The 11,137-nt window shown below is 47.9% G+C and overlaps 1 protein-coding gene across 1 annotated transcript in view; it reads right to left on the reverse strand.

Moving 5' to 3' along the window:
• Nucleotides 1-7,935, reverse strand: part of LATS1 (large tumor suppressor kinase 1) — a 40,081-nt gene extending 32,146 nt beyond the window's left edge. Inside the window, exon 1 of the mRNA XM_040965209.1 lies at nucleotides 7,522-7,935. The gene's annotated coding sequence lies outside the window, so the exon portion shown is untranslated. The remainder of the gene's footprint in view (nucleotides 1-7,521) is intronic.
• Nucleotides 7,936-11,137: the final 3,202 nt, after the last annotated feature.

Below are 11,137 nucleotides of genomic sequence, written 5' to 3' on the forward strand. Positions count from 1 at the left end.
GCCACAAGCAGGGAGCTGGATGGGAAGCAGGGCTGCCAGGATTATAATTGGCGCCCATATGGGATTCTAGCACGTTCAGGAAAAGGACTCTAGCTGCTAGGCCATTGCACTGGGTCCCACATCATTTTCTTTACAAGCAAAAATGTCCAGCTCCTCACAAAATGGTTGCTCTAGGAAGCAGCTGGTACCAAACTGCTTAGGTTTCTGCCATGTGGGACTGGACTGAGCTTATGGCACTGGGTTCAACCCGGCTTATCTTGCACTGTTGTGGGCATCTGAGGAATGAAACAGTACAATGAGTATCTATCATTTTGCTTTTCAAATGAATCGATACATCTTTTTTTTTTTTAAGAAAAGGATGTAGACAGTTTATGGATGATGAATCTTTTGTAAGATCAGGTTATCTGAGATTGGAAGAGAACAACATATATGGCTTATGAAAACTAAGCATTAGTAGCAAAGACACAGGGGTTGGGGCAATCCTGGAGCCTATGAAATTGCCATAAAATGATATAAAATTTAAAAATAATAATAACAAAGATACACTGACATAAAGCTATAACTTGATCTGTGTAAAAGCAGCAAGGTTTAGAGCCAGCACTGTGGCACAGTGGGCAAAGCCACACACAGCCTGCAGTGCCAGCATTCCACATGGGTGCCAGCCTGGGAAAGCACCAGAAGATGGCCCAAGTGCTTAGGGTTCCTGCACTAATCGGGGAGATCTGGAAGAAGCTCTAGACTCCTAGCTTCCGCCTGGCCCAGCCCCGGCCACTGCAGCCATTTGGGGAACGAACCAGTGAATGACAAGTCTCTCTCCCTGTCTCTTCCTCTTTCTCTCTCTCTTTTTAAAAGATTTATTTATTTTTATTGGACAGACAGATATAGAGGAGGAGAGACAGAGAGGCAGATCTTCCTTCCGTTCACTCCCCAGGTAGCCACAACAGCCGGAGCTGAGCCAATCTGAAGACAGGAGCCAGGAGTCTCTCCCGGGTCTCCCACACTGGTGTTGGGTCCTAAGGGTTTGGGCCATCCTCAATTGCTTTCCCAGGCCACAAGCAGGGAGCTGGATGGGAAGCAGGGCAGCTGGGAAACAAAACTCATGCCCACATGGAATTCCAGTGCATGCAAGGCAAGGACCTGAGCCACTAGGTTACCGTGCTGGACCCCTTTTTTAATTCTTAAACTCATCTCTTGAACCATAGCTTTTCTTATATTGTTTTTTCCCCCCTCAATATTCTAGGCAGTCACATAAAAAGCCCTTTTGTCTTCCCTAGTCTGACTTTATCATGAGCTGTCACTGAAAGCATTCATCTCAGAAGCCCAGGATGACAGGATAACTGGACTGTTTATCCCTGACTTTTACTGATGTATTAAATTGGTCCATGTGATCCATTTTTACATGCTTGTACCAATCCCGAGTCTTCTAGTCAAAATTATCTTGTTTACATTCTTGTGGACACACACTACTTGATTCAATCGGAGTGCCTTCCCATCAGATCTGACATCCAAGTTACCTGCGTGAACTTCCTACATGGAGAAACAAATGCACTGCAAGAGGTCATGCGTTACCTTTGGATAAGTGACATTTTGTGAGAATTATCTGTTGCTTTCTCTACTGTCTTTCTTGGGATTTGAGTGCTTAAAAATGAAGTCTGAGGAGTTAAGATGTTTAATTTCTTTTGAAAACATTCAAGCATCCTTTTGGTCTATAATTCTAGTTAAAATACTTAAAGCTTCTGATATCTTGGACAGTTTCTCAGAATTTGTTTCAAGTTAACTATTTTTCACCTTGAGAGTTCCAAAACTAAATCTCCTTCTATGCCACCCAAATTTTAACCACCATGATTTTTTTTTAAAGGTTTATTTTGTTTTCCTTGGAAAGTCGGATTTACAGAGTGAAGGAGTAAAGGAGAGGAAGTTCTTCCACCCACTGGTTCACCGCCGCAACAGCAGAGCTGAGCTGATCTGAAGCCAGAAACCAGGAGCATCTTCTAGGTCTCCCACACAAGTGCAGGGTCCTAAGGCTTTGGACTGTCCTTGACTGCTTCCCAGGTCACAAGCAGGGAGCTGGATGGAAAGCAGAGCAGCTGGGATACGAACCTGTGTCCAATATGGGTTACTGGGATTGCAAGGTGAGGATTTTAGCTACTAGGCTACCGCACTGGGTCCAATCAAGATGATTTTTAAGTCTTTTGTCACCCACAGCTGTTGTTCTTCCCTGGAAACATTTACATTTACCCGGCATGGCAGCCCAGCTGGAAGTCACATTGCCACTATGTGTAGTTCGAAGTTACTTGTCAACCAAAATGTCCCTTCTCCCAGATTGCATCTGCTTCATCCAGTACCTGAGGAAAGGTGCCATGAAAATGTGGCTATCAAGCTATATGGGGAACTGGTGGAGGCAGCTTCACCCCTGCAGAGGTGCTGCTCCAAGCTCCTAAAGGGGATCAACAACTGGCAGGAGGCCTCCTTTCACCAGAGCATGGCTGCATGGATGCCAGGCGCCCTCCGTGCCTCTTTTCCCACCTTAGCCACTTGCCCACTCAATGTCAGATATTTTCCCTCTGTGGGACAATCCATGCTCTTGTATGTGTGCGTGCATGTGTGTGCACACACTTGCGCATTCACCTTTTAAAGATTTATTTATTTTTATTGGAAAGGCAGATATACAGAGAGGAGGAGAGACAGAGAGGAAGATTTTCCGTCCGATGATTCACTCCCCAAGTGAGCGCAACGGCCGATACTATGCCGATCCGAAGCCAGGAGCCAGGAGCTTCTTCCAGGTCTTCCATGCAGGTGCAGGGTCCCAAGGCTTTGGGCCGTCCTCGACTGCTTTCCCATACCACAATCGGAAAGGGGGATGGGCAGCAGGGCTGCCAGAATTAGAACCAGTGCCCATATGGGTTCTTGGCATGTGTAAGGCAAGTGCTTTAACCACTACACTATTGCGCTGGGCCCCACATTCACCTTTTGAATAAAATTTACCTCATGTAAGTTACCAGACAGAATTCCTGTCTTCCTGCATGACAAGAGCCTGAAATAAACAAACTGATGGCCTGTCACCTGCAGTAGTAAAGTTTCTTGATTGTGAGAGTTTTCTAAATCTGGGATTACTTCATAGTGATGCAACTTTTCCTGCTGTACTTAAGTATAACTCACAGCAAGAATGTGCTGGCTGGGCACTTTGAGCTGATGCTTCTTGCCACAGGACAGGGAAGGTTCTGTTTAGCAGAGGACTCCAGGGTAGCTCAGCCTAAAAACCACTCACTCCTTCTGCAACCTTAAATCTGCGGCTAAAAGGTTTTTAAAACTTAACTGGTTGTTAAGTCACTCTCTCTGCTCAACAAAGGACCAAGTCAGACCAGCAACCAGGAGTGGCCCAGGCTGGCAGTGAGGCACAAACTATCTAAAGGGTGACTGATCAGAGGTGTTTTCAGGAATGCAAGGCGAGACAGGATATAGATACATCAACATGGAATAAACCCTCAATGAAAACACACAGACAAGAGGTTACGAAGGAAGGCTTTGACACGTGACTGTCAGTAACTATCACAGATGGCTGTCACAGCCACAACCTCTTTGCAGAGCCACTTTTTCAAACACAGACACCCTTCCAATGCTACTCTACACAGAAGGCACACTGAGATGCTAAAACAAAACCTTTCTCTTTGTACTTAGTGGCAAGAATAAAAACTGTAAATATGAAGTTAAAATCTAGAAAAATAAATAAAACTGATAACTTTGTTACAAACTTACAAAAATACTTGAAATCTTCAGCCAAGGAAGTTTTAAAGGAATAGGCTGGGTCTGACCAGACTCTAGCTGAATAAAGTGCTGTATTGTGGACAATCTCTCCTCCTATGCTTGTATAAATGAATAAATGCTAAAATTAGGAGGCCACCTGACTCCAACAGTCTGTGGTTCATTAATTCCCTTCTTCTAAGGGCTTGGAGACTGGCTTTCAAATTTTTTTCCAGATACTATCTAGAATTAGGTCTGTCTCTGAAATTCTACAATGAGGATCAACACTCTTAGTAATATTGGGACCTTTCTGAAGGCTTAAGTCATTATGTCATATACACAGAAGCTTCATCTTAGCTAATGGCCAAGCAAGGTATTTGGCCTACACTCCCTTAAAAAATAGAACTAGGTCCTGGCGCAGTAGCCTAGGGGCTTAAATTCCCACCTTGCATGTGCTGGAATCCCACATGGCTGCAGTTCGTGTCTGGATGCTCTACTTCCCTTCCAGCTCCCTGCTTGTGGCCTGGGAAAGCAGCAGAGGACGGCCCAAAGCCTTGAGACCCTGCACCCACATCAGAGATCCTGAAGAAGCTCCTGGCTCCTGGCTCCGGATGGGCTCAGCTCCAACAATTACAGCCCCTTGCGGAGAGAATCAGCGGATGGAATATCTGTCTCTCCTTCTCTGTTTAAATCTGACTTACCAATGAAAATAGATAAATCTTGAAAAAAATAAGGAAAACTAAAGAACACATATTTCACCACTGTCAATGCTTTCCAATAAAAAAGAAACTTCTCACTGGATAACCAAATAGCAAAAAGTATCAGTCAACGCTTCCTTTCCACAGATACGGAATAAGGGAATTTGTAAGCATAAGTACATCTTCCTTTCCCATTTCACATTCTAACTTTGCAGCTAACAATGTATCTGCAACTGTAAATAGAACGTATCTTCTTTTGTTTTTCACATTAGAGACTTTACCTGAAAAGGAACAGAAAGATCTTTCATCCAGTACTTTACTCCCCAGACGGCTGCAATGGCTGGTACTGGGCCAGGCTGAAGCCAGGACCCAGAAGCTCCAACCAGGTATACCATGTAAGGTATGACCAATGTACCTGAGCCATCATTATATTATCTGCCTTCGCAGGTGTATCAGCAGGAAGCTGGCTTGGAAGAGCAGCAGCCAGGACTCAAACTGGCACCCTGATCAGGGAAGCCAGAAATCCAACTGGCAGGTTAATTGCTGCACCCCAGTGCCAAGCCCTCCTTTTCACATTCTTTTTTTTTTTTAAGATTTATTTATTTTTACTGCAAAATCAGATATACAGAAAGGAGGAGAAACAGAGAGGAAGATCTTCTGTTTGATGATTCACTGCCCAAGTGACCACAATGGTGGGTGCTATGCCAATCCGAGGCCAAGAGCCAGGAATCTCTTTCAGGTCTCCCACATGGGTGCAGGGTTCCAAAGCTTTGGGCCATCCTTGACTGCTTTCCCAGGTCACAGGCAGGGAGCTGGATGGGAAGTGGGGTTGCTGGGATTAGAATCAGCACCCATATGGGATCCTGGTGTGTTCAAGGCGAGGACTTTAGCTGCTAGGCCACCTCACCAGGGCCCCCTTTTCCCATTCTAAGAAAACGTAACTGCCGATCTTGGGACTAATCAGAATATTTGTTCAACTCAACAAATAACTCTCGCTTAGGAATTCCAGAGACTGACTACAGGGTCATGGCCAGTATGGCAGACCACAGATAAGGAAGAAATTTGCAAGCACACTACCACACCACCGCCTGGTCAACAATTTATAACCAGCATGTCAAAGAAACGTCCAAGAGTTTGGCATCAGGTGGGAACCTGTCTGATGATCAATCAACTGAACTGGCTAGCTTCCCTAGCCTCCCTTAACTCCCCTTTCCTGTTTTAGAAGCTTTTCTAACTTGCAAACCAGGCAAAGCCGTTTTGTGACTAAAGATGTCTACTTTCCTCCCAGAGTTCTTCTGGCCTCTTGAATAAATTGGTTTCTTCACATGAATTCATTTGATGAATTGCCTGTCCAGTGATAATCAGCCTGGCTTGATTTCAACAGCATTAAGATCCTGTATTGGAATCCTAGGGGTTAAGTCTGGCTCCACTCCCAAGCGCAGTTTCCTGCTCAGCACACCCTGGCTCCAGCAGGTGCAGTCCAGCGGGCCTTAGTCTCTTACAGAGATCTGGACTGAGTCCTTGGCTCCTGTCTTTGCTGTGGCCCAGCTCTAGACACTGCGAGCATATTAGGACTGAACCAGTGGATAGATTGCTTTCTCTATGCTTCTCAAAGGAAAAAAAAATTTTCAACACTTAAAAAAAATGTTGTTCAATGACTTGAAATAAAGTTTGTAGAAACTGAGCAGTGGAATGTGTGTTTCGCCCTGGCAGTTAAGATAATCCGGGGTCAACTTCCAGCTTCAGCTTTGCCCCATGCAGACCCTTGAGGTGCTGAGCACGCCTGTCAAGCACACACCCAGGAGAGCTGGATCAGCTCCTGGCGCCCACCACCCTGCTGCTGGGTGCGTCTGGGGCACCAGCAAATACGAGTTCTCTGTCTTGGTCGTGCAAAATGAATAAAAACAAAATCATCTATCACGGCATCTAAAATGACCACTAAATAATGACTTGGAACCATCTGACGACTGTATTGACAGACAATAACAAAGACTAAGAGTCAAAGCAAAGCAACTGCAGGAGGAAAGCTGTATGTCGTTCATGGAGTATTCTTTATTTTTGGAGAAAGGTGCAGCATATTCGAGCTATGGTCACAATGTGCCGTTCGCAGCCCCAGCCTTGATCTAGTTTTCTGCAGTAGCAGACAATGCCCCTTCTTTTACTGTAAAATCAGCTGAACGTCTCCACCCTCCAGGGCCCTAGGGAATCAGCCAGCCCATTTTATCTGTCTGTCAATTATTTAACAGAAGGAGAAAACCTTTGGCAAAACAATTCACAGGCAGAGAACATCCAAGCGTAATCCTAACATCCTATCTTGTCCTCCTCTGGCCAGAAACCTTCAAGAAATAATTCCCAAAGGTCTGAAAAACTTCACACACTCAAACCCATTTCCACTGCAGCGATACAATAGCCTCTGCGTGTGAAACCCAACCTACTGCTTCAGCCTTAGGAATAACTAACAGGAGACATTCAACTTTGTTCCCCGGGTAAATGACTTCCAGTTGGACAACTGAACGAGACCCAGTTATTAACGCCAGTCACCTGAGAGTCGTGCCCTGCAACTCCAGGTTCTGTTTCAAGTTATAATGCACAATGTTACCTTGTCTTGCTCCGTTTTCCCGGAGGCAGGTACATACCTACTCCATAAGGAAGCCTCCATTTGTCCCCCCGACTTCCCACTACGGAGCTAACATTACAGCCGACTGGAGAGCGATCCGGGGCCGGGGGACTGGAGCTCTCTGCAATCCTTCCTTCGGAACCACCTTTCGCCTTCCCTTGCTGGACACGGCGGAGCGGCCGGGCAGGAGACAGCCGCCCCGAGGCCGCCAGCCCAGCAGGCTCCTGCCCGTCCGAGGCCGCCGAGCCCGGGGCGCTCCCCGCAGCTCCGGGCGCGGCCAGCCCTCGCTGCCCCGGGGGGCACGTCCACGCCACCAGACACGCCACGCCAGGCCCGGACCGGGCCGGCTCAGGCGCTGGACCCCCGCCAGCGGGGATGGGCGTGGGCCCCGGCGGCCACCGCCCCGCCGGCTCGGGCTCCAGAGGAGAGCGGGAGCCCCACCCGCTCCGCCAGCCCCGGACCTACCTGCTGGGGAGAGCGGGGCTCCTGGACAGCGGCCACGGGCCTGGCGGGCGGGCGCCGACGCGGCCGGAGCCCGTCCCAGGGACCCGCGGGTGTCCCCGGTCGGGGGGCAGGAGGGGCAGAGACGCCAGGGGGCTGCCGCGGGCCAGCGCGGCCTGTGGCGGGGGGTCGCCGGGACCTGGCTCTCCCCTCAGCACCAGGCCACCGCCGCCGCCATTTTGCCTTCCACTCCGTGTCGCCGCCGCCGCCGCCGCCGCCGCCGCACTCCGTTGCAGGTTTCCCGGATGTGGGCATTTCCCGGCGTCGCTTGCGCGGGGCCGAGGACTGGGGGCTTCGGGCCGCCCGGTCGGCGAGGAGAGAACGTTCTGCCCGCGGCCTCCGCGTTCGGGTCGGGTCCCTCGCGTCCGGGAGCGGCGCCCCCACGGTGCTCGCGCCTGCCGCGGCGGGGCCGCCCGTGGCCGTGGGAGCCGGCCCTCCCCCGCGCGAGCCCACTCCGTCCGCCCAGCGTTTGCTCTCCACGCGGAAGCGCACCCAGCGCCAGGGGCCTGACCGTCCCGGGGACAACCCCGCTCGCCGCGGACACCGGCGACATCCGCGGGGCTGGGAAGGAAGGTGGTTTTATTCTTGCACTCGGCACGCGAGTAAACTCCTGAGAGCGGAGGGAGTGCTTTTCTTTCTTCTTCTTTTTTTAACCGAACCCCTGGGGATTGATGGATGGTCTGAAGATCCTTCTCTGTCAGTCTTTTTTTTCTCCCTAGAGGAGGGTATTAGAGCCAAACTTCAAGAATGGTGACGGGGCGAGAAAAGGTTTCATCTGTTCAATTGAATTAGAAAACTGGGATGCGGCCCGTGGGTTGTGCAGGTACCACCCAACTTTTGTCAGCGTTATTGCCAGTTTTGACTGTAGAGAATTTTCAAATAATTCATTTTTCTACTGAAGACGATCCCAACAGGGGGAAAATGCTGTTAACTGGCTACTGTATCCACACGTTGGAATGTGAAAAGTGCTGTTTAGAAAATCATGCATTCTAAAAGCACTTAATTTAACATTATCGTTTTGCACAAGCACTGAGCTGGTAGAAGGTGGGCATCGCAGGCAACGGCCTCATCACCCCCAGGTCTCACTTTGTTCACCTGACAGATGGAAAGTTTCAGGAATCCCATGGGTTCACGGGCTTGCCTGCCCTGTGTAAGACCGTGTCTGGGAGAACATACTGCTCTCGTCCCCTCCCTTCACCAGCCTTAGGAACTTGTGCCAGCATGATGGAGAGTACCGGGAAATTGTCGTCTTGGGGAAAATGGCAAGACCATTCAAGGAGCTCAGTGAATCGCTCCATATAGGTCTCGAAGTTTTCTCCTGTGAAGCCAGGGAACGGATAGGGAAAGGAGAGGACAGATGACAAGAGGAAAAGTGGCCAGGGCTGTGTGGGCATGGTGAGGAAAGACCGGAAGTGCTTTCCATGGGGGGTGCTGCGCTTCTCAAGCCGTAAAGGTCTAGTTCAGCTCCAGCTTAGCTTCTCAGAATTTTGTTTTTTGTTTCTTTTTTTTTTTTTTAAAATACAGATGTAATTTCATCTTTGAGTCTGGAGAAGGAATTAAAATTGGAAATTTACTAGAACAGGAAGCTAAATAACATGCTGCTGAATAACCAATGTGTCTCTGAAGAAATGAAAATAAAAACCCTTCTTGAAGCAAATGTTACTATATGATCTGAGTCAGTAAAGAAATTCAGAAGGAAAAAACTTTGGAAGAAAGGAAAAGAAAAATTTCAAAACCATGAGATGTAGCAAAAACAGTGTGAAGGTTGGCTTAGAACATATGATATTTGTCATTTTGGGACTGACTTATTTTGCTGAGCATAATGATCTCCAGTTGGGACCATTTGGTTGCAAAGGGTAGAATTTCATTTTTTTAATGGCTGAGTAATATTCCACTGAGTAGATGTACAGTTTCTATATTTAATACTCTTTTGATGGGCGCATGTGAAGATACAATGCAGTACGCATCTCTACTTCCAAATCAAAGATGGACTCCCAGTGGAACTGGTAAATATATCAGGACAGGATGATGAACTCTCTTGCCATGGTCTACACCTACAATGTCAGCACACACTTAAAGAGCAGAATGATGGATTTAGGATTGTTTATGAAGGACTGTACTACTGTAATAATCTGGGAGGGATCAGCGGGAGGGAGGGGGCGTGGTGAGGAGGGAAAATTCCAGAGCCTAAGGAACTGTATCATCAAATAATAATAGCCTCCCTATGCCCTGAAAATTCACTTAATCAGGGGAAAACTTTAGACTAGGCATGACTCAAATTTAAGTTATGTGGAATTGTTCTCCACCTCCTCGAAGGACAATTTCTAACTCTGAGTAGATTTCTTTTCCATTTAAGCAACACATCAATATGACTCACAGCTATTTATTCTATAGTTTAAAGATTTATTTTTTATTTTTACTGGAAAGGCGGACATACAGAGAGGAGAAAAGACAGGAAGATCTTCTGGCCAATGATTCACTCCCCAAATGAGCGCAATGGCCAATGATATGCCGATCCGAAGCCAGGAGCCTCTTCCGGGTCTCCCAAGCGGGCACAGCGTCCCAAAGCTCTTGGCCATCCTCGACTGCTTTCCCAGGCCACAGGCAGGCAGCTGGATGGGAAGCGAGGCTGCCGGGATTAGAACCGGCGCCCATATGGGATCCCGGGCATGCAAGGCGAGGACCTTAACCACTGCATCATCGCGCCGGGCCCTTATTCTACAGTTTAGATGTTTTATTTCATTGCTCAAAATAATATAAATCTTAAAAAACAAACAAACAAAACAGTTGGCCCAGCGTATTAGCCTAGCAGCAAAAGTCCTCATCTTGCACGTACCAGGATCCCAATGGGCACCAGTTCTAATCCTGACGGCCCCATTTCCCATCCAGCTCCCTGCTTGTGGCCTGGGAAAGCAGTTGAAGATGGCCCAAAGCTTTGGGACCCTGCACCCGCATGAGAAGAGGCTCCGGGCTCTTGGATTAGGATCAGTTTAGTTCTGGCCATTGTGGCTGCTTGGGGAGTGAATCAACAGACAGAAGATCTTTCTTTCTGTCTCTCTGCCTCTCTGTATATCTGACTTTCCAATAACAATAAAATAAGTCTTTAAAAAAAATGTATTTATTTTTGAAAGTTAGAGGTGGGGAGAGATGAAAGAGATCTTCCATCTGATGGTTCACATCTTTTTTTTTGATATCAAAGATTTGTTTATCTATATTGGAAGGGTAAATTTACAGAGAGGAGAGACAGAAAGATCTTCCATCACTGGTTCACTCCTGAAATGGCCACTATGGCCAGAGCTATGTCAATCTGAAGCCAGTATGCTCCTCTGGGTCCCCCATACTGTGTAGGGTCTCCCACACTGTGTAGGGTTCCAAGGCATTCCCAAGGTATTGGATCATCCTCTACTGCTTTCGATGCTCATAAGCAGGGAGCTGGATGGGAGTGGAGCAGCTGGGACACAAACCAGTGCCCATGTGGGATCCCAGCACTTGAAAGATGAAGTTATAGTAATTAAACCATCACGTCAGGCCCTGCTGCTTCATGTCAAAATGGCTGCAGTGGCTAGTACTGGGTCAGGAG

This window comes from Ochotona curzoniae, unplaced genomic scaffold (assembly GCF_017591425.1).
Source record: "Ochotona curzoniae isolate NIBS_2020 unplaced genomic scaffold, NIBS_Ocur_1.0 scaffold_3890, whole genome shotgun sequence".
NCBI classification, from domain to species: domain Eukaryota; kingdom Metazoa; phylum Chordata; class Mammalia; order Lagomorpha; family Ochotonidae; genus Ochotona; species Ochotona curzoniae.